This window comes from Meriones unguiculatus, chromosome X, assembly GCF_030254825.1.
Source record: "Meriones unguiculatus strain TT.TT164.6M chromosome X, Bangor_MerUng_6.1, whole genome shotgun sequence".
NCBI classification, from domain to species: domain Eukaryota; kingdom Metazoa; phylum Chordata; class Mammalia; order Rodentia; family Muridae; genus Meriones; species Meriones unguiculatus.
In genome coordinates, this window is record NC_083369.1 from 22,733,599 (window position 1) to 22,751,772 (window position 18,174).

General features: G+C 37.8%; 1 pseudogene; it reads left to right on the forward strand.

The window, feature by feature from the left end:
- Positions 1-811: 811 nt before the first annotated feature.
- LOC110544302 (long-chain specific acyl-CoA dehydrogenase, mitochondrial-like) lies at positions 812-1,927 on the forward strand (annotated as a pseudogene).
- Positions 1,928-18,174: the final 16,247 nt, after the last annotated feature.

Consider the following 18,174-nt stretch of genomic DNA (forward strand, 5'->3'; position numbering starts at 1 on the left):
ATCCTCCTTCTTGCTCAACTGTGTCCCTCTCCCAGTCCACTGATAAGGGAGGTCCTCCTCCCCTTCCCTCTGATCCTAATCTATCAGGTCTCATCAGGAGTGGCTGGGATACAAAGTGAATAAACTGTAATTATTAAAGAAATTTAGGATATTTCTTACCATTGTCTATTTTTAAAAATTATAAAATTCCTGGGACTAAAAATAGCAGAATCATGATTTGAATATTATTCCAGGTAAAAATAATGTATGCATTTAAAATAAAGTGCTCTCCTTTCAATATAAAAAATCCTGTACTTTATTGACTTAAAAAATAATTGATGAATTTCTAGATTTATCCAAACCACCAAAATTAAACCATGAAGAGATCATCTACCTAAACAGAGCCATAACAATGGCATTGAAGCAGTAACAAAATTCTTCAAACTAAAAAATCCCAAATCCAGATGCATTCATAACAGAATTTCACAAAATTTTCAAGGAAATTTTGTAACCAATATTTCTTATATTCTTATATATACATACAACTAAACAGACTAAATAGGTTTTATATATTTAAATTTTTATGAATATTTAACAGTAACAATAAGAAAAAAGAGCTTTAAAGGAAGTAGAAGTGGAATATGGAAAATGCTGGAGGAAGGAAAAGGAAAGGGTTAAATGATGTAAACATATGTTAATTTAAAAAGTAGTGATACAATTTTTAAAAATATAAAGCTACTACAACCCTCCATCTCTCGATGGCTGTAAGCCTGTTCCTCTGCTTACACTGTGCATATCCTGAGTGTCCACTCAGCACCACACAGGCAGCCCTATGCCAAATGTTCTAATCTGGAGCAGAGGCACTCTAGAAACAGCTTTAGCTAACAAATTAACTGATATTGGAATCAGAAGAATCTTTTCCTCTGAGCACGACATTTTTCAGAAGAATGTAAGGAAGATTTTTCAAGAAATGATTCCTTACCGCACAGAATAAAAGAAAGTTGGAAAATTGAGTAGAGAGATGTGTGGAAAATTTAGCAAGCAAGGCTTACTTGTCATCACCACTGCAAAACAAACAAACAAACAAACAAAAAACAAAACAAACAAACAAACAAACATAGTGGAATTGATGAAGCCTTGTTTTCAACAGCATTTACTTGGGAAATTGCACAGGCCCTGGTTTCAGCCATCATTAAGCCATTCTCGTATTGCAAGTTATAACACAAAAGAACAGATTGAGCAATTCATCCCCAAGATGATGTAACATAGCAATGACAGAGCCTGGGGCCAGAAAGTAAGAACAAATGCCATAAAGTCTGGGAGTGACTGAATTTTTAGTGGAAGCAAGGTTTCTGTCACGAATCATGAAACTCCTTCACCTGCCCACAGTATGAGCCTCTTTTCTATGGAAAATAAAAAGCAAGCATTTATCAAGGGCCAGAGCCACATAAAATGGGAGTAAAATACCAGAACACGGTAGAACTATTCTTTGAAGGTGTCTGATTGTCAGCTACTGCCCTACTTGGGAAAGAGAATAAAGGCTTCTACTGCTTTATGCAAGAGCTCCCACAAAAAAAGGCTGTTTATCGCTGATTTGGCAATTCTGCCTGTGAGGTCATGTTTGAAGAAACCAGAAACTATGTGAGCCAAAGAAAAACTGTTGGGGAAACAGTTGCATACACATACATATGGTGCAGCATAAAGTAGCAGACATGAAACAAAATGTCTGGACTTTGCCTCAGCTTCCATTGCAAAATATCAGGCATCTGAATTACATAAGTAGTATACATTCATAACAGTGTAGTTTATGAATGTATACTACTCCACAAAGCCTGGGGAAACATGTTGGATTACCTGATTGCAAGAGCTCAGGTTCAGCCAATCTACAGTGGTACCAACAAAATAAATGAAAGAGCTAATTGCAGGACACATAGTCAGTGACAGCTAGACAACTGCCTACATCCTGGAATCCTATTATATACAGCTAATTTGGATTCAAATCTACTTAAGATAAAGTATAATCTGGAAAGGAGGAAATAGTAAAGTTATTGTTATGTTATGATTGTTACAAAGGAAAAAAATATAATTGTACAGATGAAAAAATACTTGGGAATTTAAGACTGAACAAAGACAATTGAGATTCCATACTTACAGAAAGATTTAAAAAAAAACATAAACCTGATAATCTTTCTTTCTTTCTTTCTTTCTTTCTTTCTTTCTTTCTTTCTTTCTTTCCTTCTTTCTTATTAGTAACATTTTATTAACTCTATATCCCAACTGTATCCCACTCCCTCACTCCTTCCCAACCCTTCCCTTCCTCCCTCATCTCCTCCCTGCTCCTTTCTAAATCCACTGTTAGGGGAGGACTTCCTCTCCTTTCATCTGACCCTGTTTTATTACGTATCTTCAGGACTGGCTGCAAAGTCCTCCTCTGTGGCCTAACAGGACTGCTCCTCCCTTGGGGGGTGGGGAGGTCAAAGAGCCTGCCATTGAGTTCCTGTCAAAAATAGTCCCTGTTTCCCTTATTATGGGAAACAATTGGTTACTGAGCTACCACAGGCTTCATCTGAGCAAAGGTTCTAGGTTATATCCATACATGGTCCTTGGTGGAGTGTCAGTCTCAGAAAAGACCCCTGTGCCCAGATATATTTGGTACTTGTGGAGCTTCTATTCTTTACCCATCATGCTAACTCCCCATTCTTTCATATGATTCCCTGCACTCTGCCGAAGGTTTGGTTATGAGTCTCAGCATCTGCTTTGATACACTGCAAGATAAGAGTCTTTCAGGGGCCCTCTGTGGTAGGCTCCTGTCCTGTTACTTGTTTTCTCCTACATAAAATGCACCTCCCATTTGTCTTTCTCAGTGAAGATTGATCATCTTACCCCGGGTCCTGTTTCTTGTTTATCTTCTTTAGATGTATAGATTTCATTATGTTTATCATATCTTATAGGACTATATGAGTGAGTATATACCGTATCTGTCTTTCTCCTTCTGGGATACCTCACTCAGAATGATCTTTTCTAGATCCCACCATTTGCCTGCAAATTTCATGATTTTCTTGTTTTTGATTGCTGAATAGTGTTTCATTGTGTAAAAATACCATAATTTCTGTATCCATTCCTCCATTGAAGGACATCTGGGTTGTTTCCAGGTTCTGGCTATTACAAATAAAGCTGCTACAAACATGGTTGAGCAAATGTCCTTGTTGTGTACTTAAGCAAATTTTGGGTATATGCCTAGGAGAGGTATAGCTGGATCTTGAGGAAGCACTATTCCTAATTGTCTGAGAATACGCCAGATTTACTTCCAAAGTGGTTGTACCAGTTTACATTCCACCAGCAATGTAGGAGGGTTCCCCTTTCTCCACAACCTCTCCAGCATGTGTTGTCACTTGAGTTTTTTATTTTACCCATTTTGATGGGTGTAAGGTGAAATCTCAGGTTCGTTTGCATTTGCATCTCCCTGATGACTAAGGATGTTGATCATCTCTTTGTTTCTCTGCCATTCTATATTCCTCTACAGAGAAATCTCTGTTTAGCTCCATACCCCATTTTTTTAACTGGATTACTTGATTTATTGCTTTTTAACTTCTGTAGTTCTTTATATGTGCTGGATATCAGCCCTCTGTCAGATATAGGGTTGGTGAAGATCCTTTCCCAGTCTGTAGGCTGTCGTTGTGTTCTGTGAACGGTGTCTTTTGCTTTACAGAAGCTTTTCAGTTTCATGAGGTACCATTTATTGATTGTTGTTCTTAGAGTCTGTGCTGTTGGTGTTCTTCTGTTCGGGAAGTTGTCTCCTGTGCCAATGAGTTCTAGGATCTTTCCCACTTTTTTTTTCTAACTGATTTAGAGTATCTGGTTTTATGTAGAGGGCTTTGATCCACTATCCACTTGGACTTTAGCTTTGTGCAGGGTTATAAATATGGATTTATTTTCAATTTTCTGCATGTAGACATTCAGTTATACCAGCACCATTTGTTGAAGATGCTGTTTTTTGGTTTTTGTTTTTTTTTTTTTTTTTTTGTCCATTGGATGGTTTTGACCTTTTTGTCAAAAATCAAGTATACGTAGGTGTGTTGGTTTTTTTCTGGGTCTTCTATTCGATTCTACTGATCCTACTTTCTGTTTCTATGCCAATACCATGCAGTTTTTATTACTATTGCTCTGTAGTACAACATGAGATCAGGGTTGGAGATACCTCAAGATGATCTGTTGTTGTACAGGATTGTTTTGGAGATTCTGGGTTTTCTGTTTCTCCATATGAAGCTGAGAATCTTTCTTTCAAGGTCTGTAAAAAACTGAGTTGGTATTTTGATGGGTTGAATCTGTAGATTGCTTTTGGCCGTATGGCCATTTTCACAATGTTAATCCTACCAAACCATGAGCACAGGAGATCTTTCCATCTTCTGATATCTTCTTCAATTTCATGGAAATATCACATGCAAATAGATGAAACATCATTATCCACCAAAAAATGAGAATTAAACCCATAATGTTATATTATGAAATAAATAAATCTAAAATAAAAACAAATACAAAATGTACAAAACTACTTGTAGAGGATAATGAGATAAAAAGAGAATTCTCTAAAGAGGAATACAGAAGGGCAGAGAAACACTTAAAGAAATGTTCAACATCCGTACTCATCAGGGAGACACAAATCAAAACGTCACCTTACACCCATCAGAATGACTAAGATCAAAACTCAAGTGACAAAACATGCTGGAGAGGAAGGAGAACCCTCCTCCATTGCTGATGGGAATGTAAACTTGTAAAACCACTTTGGAAAGCAATGTGGCTCTTCTCAGACTATTAGGAATAGCACTTTCTCAAAATGCAACTATACCACTCCTAGGCATATATTCAAAATATGCTCAAGTACACAACAAGGACATTTGCTCCACCATGTTTGTAGCAGCTTTATTTGTAATAGCTAGAACCTGGAAACAACCCAAATGTCACTCAAAAAAGGAATGGATACAGAAATTGTGGTACATTTACACAGTGGAAAACTACTCAGCAATTTAAAAACAAGGAAATCATGAAATTTGAAGGCAAATGTTGGGATTAGAAAAGCATTCTAAGTGATGTACTCCAGAATCAGAAAGACACACATGGTATATATACACTTATAAGTAGACACTAAACATATAATATAGGATAAACATAGAAATATCTGTACACCTGAAGAAGCTACATAAGAAGGAAGACCCTGGGTAAGATGACCAATCCTTACTCAGAAAGACAATCAGGATTTTCATTGGAAGAAGGAGAACACAGGAAACAGGACAGGAGCCTACCACAGAAGGCCTCTGAAAGACTCTACCCAACAGTGTATCAAAACAGATGCTGACAATCATAACAAAACTTTGGGCAGAGTGAAGGAAATCTTATGAAAGAAGGGGTCCTATTAAGATCTGGAGAGGACAGGAGCTCCACAAGGAGAGCAACAGAACCAAAATATCTGGGCACAGAGGCCTTTTGTGAGACTGATATTCCAACCAAGGACCATTCGTGGATATATTCTAGAACTCCTGCTCAGATGTAGCCCATGGCAGCTCAGTATCCAAGTGGGCATCCTAGTAAGGAGAACGGGGACTGTCTCTGACATGAACTCTGTGGCTGGCTCTTTGACCACCCCCTCCTGAGGAAGAACAACCTTGCCAAGCCACAGAGGAAGACAATGCAGCCAGTCCTGATGAGACTTGTTAAGCTACGGACAGATGGAAGGGGAGGAAGTCCTCCCCTATCAGTGGACTTGGAGAGGGGCATGGGAAGAGATGAGGGAGGGACGGAGAGTGAGATTGAGAGGGAATGAGAGAGGGGTTACAGCAGGGATACAAAGTGAATAAACAGTAATTAATATAAAAAGTGAACACAACAATTTACAGTCTAACTAGAGCAGTAAGACAACTAAAGGAGATCAAGGGGACACAAATCGGAAAGAAGACAAAATATCACTATTTGCAGATGATAAGATACTATACATGAGCAACCTCAAAAATTTCACCAGAGAATTCCTTCAGCTGAGTATCTGGATATAAAATTAACTCATAAAAATCAGTAGCCCTCCTGTATAAGAAAGACAAAAGGGCTGAGAAAGAAATTAGGGAAATATCACCCTTCACAGTGGCCACTAATAACATAAAGTACCTTAGTGTGACTCTAACCAAGTATGTGAAAGACCTGTTTGAAAAAACTTCAAGTCTCTGAAGAAAGAAACTGAAGAAGATATCAGAAGATGGAAAGATCTCCCGTGCTCATGGATTGGTAGGATTAACATAGTGAAAATGGCCATCCTGCCAAAAGCAATCTACAGATTCAATGCAATTCCCATCAAAATACTAACACAATTCTTTTTTTAATTAATTTATTTTTTATATTAATCACAGGTTATTTACTTTGTATCCCAGCCGTAGCCTCCTTCACCATCCCCTCTCAATCCCAATCCCAACCTCCCTCCCTCATCTTCTCCCTGCCTCTTTCCAAGTCTACTAATTTGGGAGGACCTCCTCCCCTTCCATCTGACCCAACACAATGCTTTAGAGACTTTGAAAGAACAATTCTTAATTTCATAAGGAAAAACAAACAAACAAACAAACAAAAATCCGGAATTCCTAAAACAGAAATCCTGTACAAAAGCAGATCGTCTGGACGAATCTCCATCCTTGATCGCAAGTGGTACTACAAAGCAATAGTAAGAAATACTGCGTGTTACTGGCATGGAACCAGAATGGTGGATCAATGGAATTGAATAGAAAACCCAGAAATAAACCCACATTCCTATAGATACTTGATTTTTTATAAAGAAGCAAAAACCACACAATGGAAAACAACAACAAACCCAGCATCTTCAACAAACTGTGCTGGTATAACTGGATGGCTACATGAAGAAAAAAATCAAATAGATCCATATTTATCACCCTGCACAAAACTAAAGTCCAAGAGGATCAAAAACCTCAATGGAAAACCAGACACACTTAACCTCTTAGAAAAAAAAAGTGAGGAAGAGCCTTGAACTCATTGGTACAGGAGACAACTTCCTGAACAGAACAACAACAGCACAGGCTCTAAGATCAACAATCAAAAAATGGGACCTCATGAAACTGAAAAGCTTCTGTAAAGCAAAGGACACTCAGCATAACAAAATGACAGCATACAGACTGGGTAAGGATCTGCACCAACCTTATATCTGATAGAGAGCTAATATCCAGAATATATAAAGAACTAAAGAAGGTAAACAGCAAAAAAGCATGTGATCCAATTAAAAGGGGGGTACCTAGCTAAACAGAGAATTCTCGGTGGAAGAATATCAAATGGCAGAGAAACACTTAAAGAAATGCTCAACATCCTTTGTTATCAGGGAGATGCAAATCAAATTCACCCTGAGATTTCACCTTACACCCATCAGAATGGCTCAGATCAAAACCTCAAGTGACAGTACATGCTGTGGAGAATATAGAGAAAAGGGAACCCTCTTCCATTGGTGGGAATGTAAACTGGTACAACCACTTCGGAAATCAATCTGGAGCTTTCTCAAACAATTAGAAATAGTGCTTCCTCAAGATCCAGCTATATACCACTCCTAGGCAAATATAAAAAACATGCTCAAGTATACAAAGACATTTGCTTCGCCATGTTCATAGCAGCTTTATTGGTAGTAGTCAGAATCTGAAAACAACCCAGATGTCCCTCAGCTGAGGAATGGATACAGAAATTGTGGCACATTTACACAATGGAATACTACTCAGCAATTAAAAACAAGGAAATCATCAAATTTGCAGACAAATGGTGGGAATTAGAAAAGATCATCTTGAGGGAGATATCCCAGAACAGAAATACACAAAAGATTTACACTCACTTATAAGTTGTTATTAGAAATATAAAATATGATAAATATACCAAAATCTGTACACCTAAGAAGCTAAACAAAAAGGAGGACCCTGGGTAAGATGATCAAACCTCATGCAGGAAGGTAAAAGGGATGGACATCAGAAGCAGGAAAAAACAGGCAACAGGACAGGAGCCTACCCAGAGAGTTATTGAAGGAGATGCTGAAATGCATAGCCCAATTTTGAGCTGAGTGCAGGGAATCTTACAAAAGAAGGGGGAGATAGGAAGACCTGGAGGGGAGATGAACTCCACAAAGAGAGCAATAGATCAAAAAAAAATATCTGGGCACACGGTCTTTTTTTAAGACTGATACTCCAACCAAGGACCATGCATGGAGATGACCTAGAACCCCTAGAATCTCTGCACAGAGGTAGCCCTTGTCTGCTCAGTCTCCAAGTGGGTTCATAATATGGGAATAGGAACTGTCTCTGACATGATCTCAGTGGATGGTTCTTTGATCACCTCCCTCTGATTGGGGAGCAGCCTTACCAGGCCACAGAGAAAAACAATGCAGCCAGTCCTGATGAGACTGGATAAGCTAGGTTCAGAGGGAAGGGGAGGAGGACCTCCCCTATCAGTGGACTTGGGGAGGTCCATGGAAAGAGATGAGGGAAGGAGGGTGAGATTGGGATGGGATGAGGGAAGAGGCTATAGCGAGGATACAAAGTGAATAAACTGTAATTTATAAAAATATAAACAAAATTTTAAAAAAAGAAAACAAAAACAAAATCAGAAATGAAAAGGGAGACATAACAGCAGACACTGAGGATATCCAAAGAATCATCAGATCATGATTTAAATCCTGTACCAAATTGGAAATCGAAAAGAAATGGATAATTTTTTTGATAGCTACCACTTACCAAAGTTAATAAAGTTCAAACAGTTGAAATAGATGTATGTCCTCTAAGGAAATGGATGCAGTCATTATAAATTTTCCTCTGCTCACCTCAAATCCCTGGTCCATACAGTTTTAGCATGGAATTTGCCAGAATTTCAGAGAAAAGTTAATACCAATACTCAAATTATTCCACAAAATAGAAACAAAAGGAACATTACAAAATTTGTTTTATGAGGCCACCATCATTGTGATACCCAAACCACACAAATATTCAACAAAGAGCCCAGTTTCCCTCATGAACATAGGCGCAAAAATACTCAATTAAATGTTTGCAAACCAAATCCAAGAACACATGAAGAGGATCTTCCACCACAGTCAAGTAGGCTTCATATCAGGGATGCAGGAATGTTTCAACATACAAAAATTCTGTCAGTGCAATCCACAATATGAACAAACTGAAAGAAAAAAATAAACCATGATCATCTCATTAGATGCTAAAAAATGCCTTAGACTAAATCCAACTCCAGTTCATGATAAAAGTTAGAAAGACAGTAAGAATAAAAGAAACATACCTAAACATAATAAAAACAAAGTACAACAAGCTAATGTCTACCATAAAATTAAATGGAGGGAAATTCAAAGAAATTCCAGTAAAATTGGGAACAAGAAAAAGCTGTCCACTTTCTCCATAACTATTCAATATTGTACCTTGAAGTTCTAGCTAGAGCAATTTAAACAACTACAAGAAATCAAGGGGATACAAATTGGAAAGAAGGATGTCAAAATATCAGAATTTGCCGATGATATAAAAGTATACATAAGTGTCCCCAAAAATTCTGACAGGGAACTCCTACAGCTGATAAACACATTCAGCATTGTTGCTGCATTAAAGACTAAAAAAAAAAAAAAAAAAAAAAAAAAAAAAAAAACATCAGTATCCCTTCTATACACAAATAACAAAAGTACTGAAAAAGAAAACAGGGAAACAGTACCCTTTTATACTAACCTCAAATAATATATCTTGGGGGAACTCTAACCAAGCAAATGAATGACATGTATGAGAAAAACTTCAAATATTTGAAGAAAGAAATTGAAGAAAATATGAAAGGATGTAAAGGTCTCTCATGCTCATGAACTGATAGGAGTAACAGTAAAAATGGCACTCCTACTATAAGCAACTTAAAGATTCAATGTAATACCCATCTAAATTACAAAAAAAAAAAATCCTTACAGAACTTGAGGAACAATGCTCAATTTCATGTGGAAAAAAACCATAAATCCAAGAATAGCTAAAAACAACCCTATACAAAACAACAACAACAACAAAACTTGTGTCCCATAAGTTTGGGTAAGTTTTGCCTTCATTTTCATTGAATTTTAAGAAGTCTCTATTTTTTTTTCATTTCTTCCCTGACCAAGCTATCATTGAGCAGGGAGTTACTTCGTTTCTATGTGTTTGTAAGATTTTTGTTATTTCTCTTGTTGTTAAGGTCTAGTTTTAGACCATGGTGCTCTGATAGGAAACAAAGGATTATTTCAATCTTCTTGTATTTGTTGTGGTTTATGCCAAACCACATGGTCAATTTTTTAGAAGGTTCCATGAGATGCTGAAAAGAAGGTATACTCTTTTAAGTTTGGGTGAAAACTTCTGTAGACATCTATTAGGTCCATTTGATTTAGGACCTCTCTAAGTGTCATTTTTCCTGTTTATCTTCTGTCTAGATTATCTGTACCTTGGGGAAAGTGGAGTGTTGAAGTCTCCCATTATTAAATTGCTGGGATCAATGTGTGATTTCAGCTTTAATAGTGTTTTACTGACAAATGTAAGTGCTCTTGTATTTGGGGCATAGATGTTCCAGATTGTGATGTCATCCTGGTGAACTTTTCCTTCAATGAGAATGAAATGCCCCTCCTCCTCTTTTTCGGTTAATTTTGGTTCAAAGTCTATTTTACTAGATATTAGGATAGCTAACCCAGCTTGTTTTCTGGGTTTGTTCGCTTGAAAAACCTTTTTCCAGCCCTTTACTCTGAGGTAGTATTTATCTTCCTTGCAGAGGTATGTTTCTGCACCAGAATGTTGGATCCTGTTTCTGCAACCATTCTGTTAGTCTGTGTCTTTTTATTGGAGAGTTGAGTCAGTAGATGTTGATAGATAATAGTGGCCAATGAATGTTAGTTCCTTTTATTGTACATTTGGTGGTGTTACTGTGTTTCAATGCTTGTTTTCTTTTAATTTTTTTTTGTTGTTGTTGTGAAGTTATCTATACCCTGTTTTTTCTTGGGTAGAGTTATCTTTGTTGGATCAGTTTTAATTCTAGTATTGTTTGTAGGGCTGGGTTGCTGTGTAGATATTGCTTAAGTTTAGTTTTGTCATAGAATATTTGGTTTTGTTCATCTATGTTGATTGAAAGCTTTGCTGGTTATTGTAGTCTGGGTTGGCATCTATGGTCTCTTAGATTCCACATGACATCTGCCCAGGCCCTTCTGGCTTTCATAGTTTCTGTGGAGAAGTCTGGTGTGATTCTGATAGGTCTGCCTTTATATGTTACTTAGCCTTTTTTCCCTTGCTGCTTTTAATATTTTTTCTTTGTCCTGTAAATTTAGTGTTTTAACTATTATATGACATGAGGGGTTTGTTTTCTGGTCTAGTCTATTTGGAGTTCTGTAGAGCTCTTGTATGTTTATGGACATCTCTTTCTTTAAGCTGGGAAATTTTTCTTCTATTATTTTCTTGAAAATATTTTCTGGACCTTGGATCCTAGAATCTTCTTTTTGTCTATTTGTATTATCCTATTATTCCTATTATTATAAATCCTAAAATAGCTAAAAATAAACCTATACAATAAAAAATTATCTGGAGGTATCATCATTCCTAAGTTCAATTTATCCTACAGAGATATAGTAATAAAACCTGATTGGTCCTGGCATAAAAAACAGACAAGTTGATCAATGGAAGAAAATCAAAGACCGAGATGTAAATCCACATACCTGATCTTTTTATAAAGAAGCCAAAAATGTACAATGGGGAAAAAGCATCTTCAACATACACTGCTGGTATAACAGGATGTCAGTATGAAGAAGATTGCCAATATATCCATGTCTTATTTTCCACAAATTTCAAGTCCAGTTAGATAAAATAATTCAACATAAAAACAGATACACTGAATCTGATAGGAGAGAAAGTGGGGAATAACCTTGAAGGCATAAGGCACAGAAGACAGCTTCCTGAATAGACCAACAATAGTGCAGGCACTGAGATTAGCAGTCATGAAAATGAAAATCTCTGTAAGGCAAGGAACAGCATCAATAAGATAAAATATCAGCCTACATAATGAAAAAGATTTTCATCAGCTCCACATTTGACAGGCGTCTACTGTCCAAAATATACACAGAACTCATGAAGCTAGAAACCAACAAATCATACAATTCAATTAAAAATCGGGTGCATATATAAACAGAACTCTCAACAGAGAAAACTCAGATTGTTGGAAACCTTTTAAAGTGTTCACCACACTTAACCTTCAGGGAAACTCTTTTTTTAACAATAAAAAGAATTTTAATTAATCATCGATATTAAATATACAAAAGTCAGAATAATATCGTTTCTGAGATCTTACCATATTTCAATTTCTTTTTACTTTTGCTTAGCTCCTCTTTTTAATTTATGGCATGAGCCTCTCAATAAATAGCCCTGAAATGTTATAGAATATTTTTCATGCTACTAACCTTAAGAGGAGAGGCATTTGCTCTATAAGTTTAGTCCATGAGGAGACAGGCTGCCCATTCCCTGGAATAGACTGTATTATTTGCCTAGGTTCTAAATATGTGAGAGCCAATTACATCTCAAAAGTTATCTTTTCCTCAGAAAAGCTATCCATTTTTAAAAATTACCTATTTTTTAATAAATTACAGTTTATTCACTTTGTATCCCAGCTGTAGCCTCCATCCTCAACCCCTCCTAATCCTACCTTCCCTTCCTCATCTCCTCCAAAAACCCTCCCTAAGTCCAATGATGGGGGAGGTTCTCCTCCCATTCCTTCTGACCCCAGCTTATCAGGTCTCATAGGGACTAACTGCATTGTCTTCCTCTGTGGCCTTCTAAGGTTGCCCCCCAACATCAGGGGGAAGTGCTCAAAGAGCCAGCCACTGAGTTAATGAAAGAGACAGTCCCTGTTCCCATTACTAGGGAACTCACTGGGAGACTGAGCAGCCATGGGCTACATCTGTGCAGGGTTTCTAAGGATTCTAAGTTATCTCCATGCGTTGTCCTTAGTTGGAGTATCAGTCTCAGAAAAGACCCCTGGGTCCAGATTTTTTGGATCTGTAGCTTTATTTGTGGAGTTCCTGTCTGTACCAAGTCTTCCTATCTCCCTCTTCTTTCATAAGATCCCCTGCACTCTGCCCAAAGTTTGGCTATGAGTCTCAGCATCTCCTTCGATAACTTCCTGTGCAGTCTTTCAATGGCCCTCCTGTGGTAGGTTAAATTGGGTATTATCTCTGTGTCTTTAGACAGTTAAGATAAACATTTGACGATCTTGTTGATTTTCTCGAAGAATCAACTCTTTGTTTCACTGGTTCTTTGTATTATTCTCTTAGTTTTTATTTGTTTGATTTCAGTCTTCATTTTGATTGTTTCCTACTGTCTACTCCTCTTGGGTGCTTTTGCTTCTTTTGTTCTAGAGCTTTCAGCTATGCTGAGTTGCTAACATGAGATCTTTCCAATTTCTTTATTTAGGCACATAGTGTTGTGAATTTCCTTCTTTGCAACACTTTCATTGTTGCATAGATTTGGTATGTTTTGCATTCATTTTTATTGCATTCTAGAAAGCCCTTAACTTTTTATTTCTGCCTTGAGCCAGTAGCCATTCAATATGTACTTGTTCAGTTTCCATGAGTTTGTAGTCTTTCTGGTGTCTCTGTTGTTGCAGTCCAGCTTTAATCTATGGTTTTCTGATAGGAAGCAGGCTATGTCTATTTTAATTTTTCTTGTATCTGTTGAGGTTGGCTTTGAGTGAGTAAATAATCAATTTTGGAGAAAATTTCATGAACTGATGTTTGGGTGAAATGTTTTGTAGATATTTGTTATGTCCATTTGGTTCATAATATTTGTTAGCTCCATTATTTCTGTGTTTAGTTTATGTCTGCGTGACCTGTCCATTGGTACGAGTGAGGTAATGAAGTCTCCCACTATTAACTTGTGATGTTCAATGTCTGATTTATACTTTAGTAATGTTTAATTTACAATTGTGGGCTCCCTTTTGTTTGGGCATTGATGTTGAGAATTAAAATATCATCTTGGTAGATTTTCCTTTGATGAGTGTGAAGGGCCCTTCCTCTTGTCTTTTGATTACTTTTGGTTACAAGTGTATTTTGTTAGGTATTAGAATAACTACACAAGATTGCTTCTGGGGGCCATTTGCTGGGAAAATCTTTTTCCAACCTTTTAATCTGAGGAAATGTCTGTCTTTGACATTGAGGTTTGTTTCTTGTATACAGCAGAAGGACCGGTCCATTGACATTGAATGTTATCAATGGCTAATGATTATTAATTCCTGTCAGTTTTTTGTGTGTGTGTGTGTGATGGTCATAGTGGTTGAGTGTGTGTGTGTGTGTGTGTGTGTGTGTGTGTGTGTGTGTTTCCCTTCTTTGGGTTTTGCTGGTGTGTGATTAATGTCTGTATTTTCACAAATTTAGTTTACCTCTTTGAATTGGAGTTTTCCTTCTAGTATATTCTGTCGGACTAGATTTGTAGATAAAAATTGTTTAAATTTGACTTTTTTGTGAACATCTTGTGTTCTCCATCTATGGTGATTGGATGTCTTGCTGATATAGTAGTCTGGGCTTAACTCAGTGATCTTTTAGTCTGCAGGATATCTGTCTGGGCCATTCTGCTTTTATAGTCTCCATTGAGAAGTTGAGTGTAATTGTAATAGGTCTGCCTTCATATGTTACTTTGTATTTTCTCCTGTAAGTTTTAATATCCTTTCCTTATTCTCTATATTTGATTATTTTGATTGTTATTTGGCAAGAGAATTTTCTTTCCTGGTCCATTGTATTTGGTATTCTGTAAGCTTCTTGTACCTTTGTAGGCATGTCCTTCTTTAGGTCTGGAAAAACTTCTTCTGTGATTTCATTAAAAATCTTTTCTGGGGGGGAGACAAGGGAAGGGGCCACAGCCGAGGTACAAATTAAATAAATTGTAATAAATGATAATAGTAAAAAAAATAGAAGAAAAATATTTTCTAGACTTTTGAGCTAGGAATCTTATTTAGGTTTGGTCTTTTAATAGTGTCTCAGACTTCCTTAATGTTTTATGTCAAGAATCAGTTATATTTGACATTTTCTTTGACCAATATTTCTATTTATTTCATTCTGTCTTCAATGCCTAAGTTTCTCTTTTTAATCTTTTGTATTTTACCAGTGATCTTGGCATCTGTAGTTCCTGTTTCCTTACTTAGATTTTCTATTTGTAGAATTCCTTCTTTTTATGTTTTCTTTATTGCTTCTATACTCACTTTCATGTCTTGAAACAGTTTGTTTCCTTCAAGGGTAGTTTTTTTTTCTTTTTTTTTTAATTCTTTTAGGGATTTATTCTTTTCTTTAATTTTTATTGTCTTTTCTTCAATTTCTTTAAGGAATGCATTTGCTTCCTCTTTAAGAAACTTTATCACCTTCATAAAGTTGGTTTTAAGATCATTTTCTTGTGCTTCAGCTGTGTTGGAATGTTCAGTGCCTGCTATAGTAGAAGAGCTGGACTCTGGTGGTGACTTATTGCTCTGAGTGTTGTTATTTCTGCTATTACACTGATGGTTAGGCATCTGGATTTATAGGTTCAGGTGCCAAGTTCGGGGTTTGTCTTTGTTGCATGGGAGTATTTTTCCTTGGTTTCTTTTTCCTCTCCAATCCTGAAATGTTCTGTAGTTGAGTAGAGTGTCTGTGCAAGGGTTCGAGCCTGGATTTCTGACGACCTGGATGCTCTGGTCCAGCAGGTCATTGTCTTCTAAGTTGTGGGCTGTAATTTTGGTGATATACATGGCCTCTGATCTGGATGGGGAGGTCCTCTGAGGTTCAGGATACTAGCCTGCCCTCTTTTAGAGTATCAGGCTTTTTGGCAGAGATGTGAGCCAAAATATGGCAATGAGTAGAGGAAGGGCAAGGTAGAATTATACAGCATAGGTGAGCAAGGCAGGGAGGAAGGGTGACTTACCTGTGTTTGGGGAGCTGTCCTGGCCTCTGCTGAGATGGCTTATTTATTTTTCAGGATACTGGCCTGGCCTCTTATCAGGAAGGAGGCTTTTACTGGACCATAATATGATGACAAGGAGAGAAGTGTTTGGGTTTTTACAGGGCACATCTGGCTGGGGTGGAGGATGGTCTTACCTGAGGATCAGAGCTCTGTCCTGCCCCCTGGTGGGATAGGAAGCTTTTGCCAGAGTTGTGTGTTTCTTAACTCAGAATTCTTTCCATGCTTTCTTTTATCAAGAAAACTCATAATTATTTTCTAGGTGATTGTAACTCAAATAGCAGTGAAAACATATCACTCACAAAATCTAAAGTAAATACTTTGAAGCCTTTTATTTTTCTTTTAAATTAATTAAGCTATTTAATCATTCAATTTACATCCCAATCATACCCATCCCCCTCCTTACTCACCCCCTCCCGGTCCCACCCTTATTCCCTCTTCCCTTTATCCCCTCCCCTACTCCTCAAAATAGTTACCCCCCCAGCCCATGCCAGTGCATCAAGTTGCATCAAACTGAGTGCATCCTCTTACCCTGTGACTTGTCAAGGCACCCACACAAGAAGGAAGTGATCGAAAAGCAGGCAATAGAGCACATATTGGAGAGAGATACCCATTCATCTTACTAGGAAACCCACACAAAGACCACACTGCCCATCAGTTACATATGTGTAGGGACCTAGGTCCAGTTCATGCATACTCTTTGGTTGGTGCTTCAGTGTCTGTGAGTCTCCATGGGCCTAGGTTAGTTTATTCTGATGGTCTTCTTGTCAAGTTCTTGTCCCTCAGAGTCCCTCTATCCTTCCCTCCTCCCTTCCATAAGACTCCCCAAGATCGGCCTAATGTTTGACTGTGGGTCTCTACATCTGTTTCAATTCCCTGCAGAGGGTAGCCTCTCAGAGAACAGTTATGCTAGTCTCCTGTCTGCAAGCCTAGCATTGTATCATCAATAGTGTCAGTACCCTGCTCTCTCCCATGGGATGGGTCTCAAATTGGGCCAATCATTGATTGGTCCTTCCCTCTATCTCTGTTCCATCTTTATTTCTGAACATCTTGTGGGCAGGGTAAATTTTGGGTTGAAGGTTTTGTGGGTGGATTGGTGGCCTCCTTACTCCACTAGAAGTCCTGCCTAGCCACCTAGGCAGCATAGTCTCCATATCCTCCCCTGTAAGAGTCTCAGCTAGAGTTACCCCCATATATACCCAGGAACTTACCCAATCACAGGTCTCCAGCTTGTCCTGGAGATGGCCACCCCATAATTTGCCCTTCTTTCCCCAGGCCCTCTTTTTTTTTTTTAAGATTTATTTATTCAGTATTCTGCCCGCATATGTGCCTGCAGGCCAGAAGAAGGCACCAGATCACATTTTGGATGGTTAAGAGCCACCATGTGGTTACTGGGAATTGAACTCAGGACCTTTGGAAGAACAGCCAGTGTTCTTAACCTCTGAGCCATCTCTCCAGCCCCTCCTCAGGCCATCTTAACTTTCTCCCTCACTCTTCTCTTCTCCCCACATCTGATCCCCACCCTCGTTCTCCTTCTCACCCCATCTCCCACACCATTTCCTCTCTTCATCCACTTCAAACGTCTATTTTATTTCCTCTCCTGCATGAGATTCAAGCATCCTATCTTGGTCCCTTCTTGTTAATTAGTTTCTTTGGGTCTGTCTGTGGATTGTGGTATGGTTATCCTGTACTTTATGCCTAATATTCACTCATAAGTTGAATACATACCATGTGTGTCTTTCTGGGTATGGGTTACCTCACTCAGGATGATCTATTCTAGTTTCATCCATTTGACTGTAAGATTTATGATTTCCTTGTTTTTAATAGCTGAATAGTATTCCATTGGGTAAATGATCCACATTTCCTTTACCCATTCTTTGGTTGAGAGACGTCTGCGTTGCTTCAGGAATAATGCCAGTATGAACATAGTTGAGCCAATGTCCTTGTTTAATGGTGGAGTGTTTTGTTTTGTTTTGTTTTGTTTTGTTTTTTGAGTATATGTCTAGGAATACCATCACTTTCTTAAAAAAGTATAATTTTTAAGTACATTCTAGTTATCTATATACCACAGATAAATTTAAATTTCACATATCAAAGAAGCTTATTTTTACAACAGAAGACCATAAGAGAAAACCACAGCCAGTCTAAATACAGATAACAATTGACTCTGAAATGCCCATCCCCACCCAACACATCTATGACAGCTTCTGCAACCAAGGCT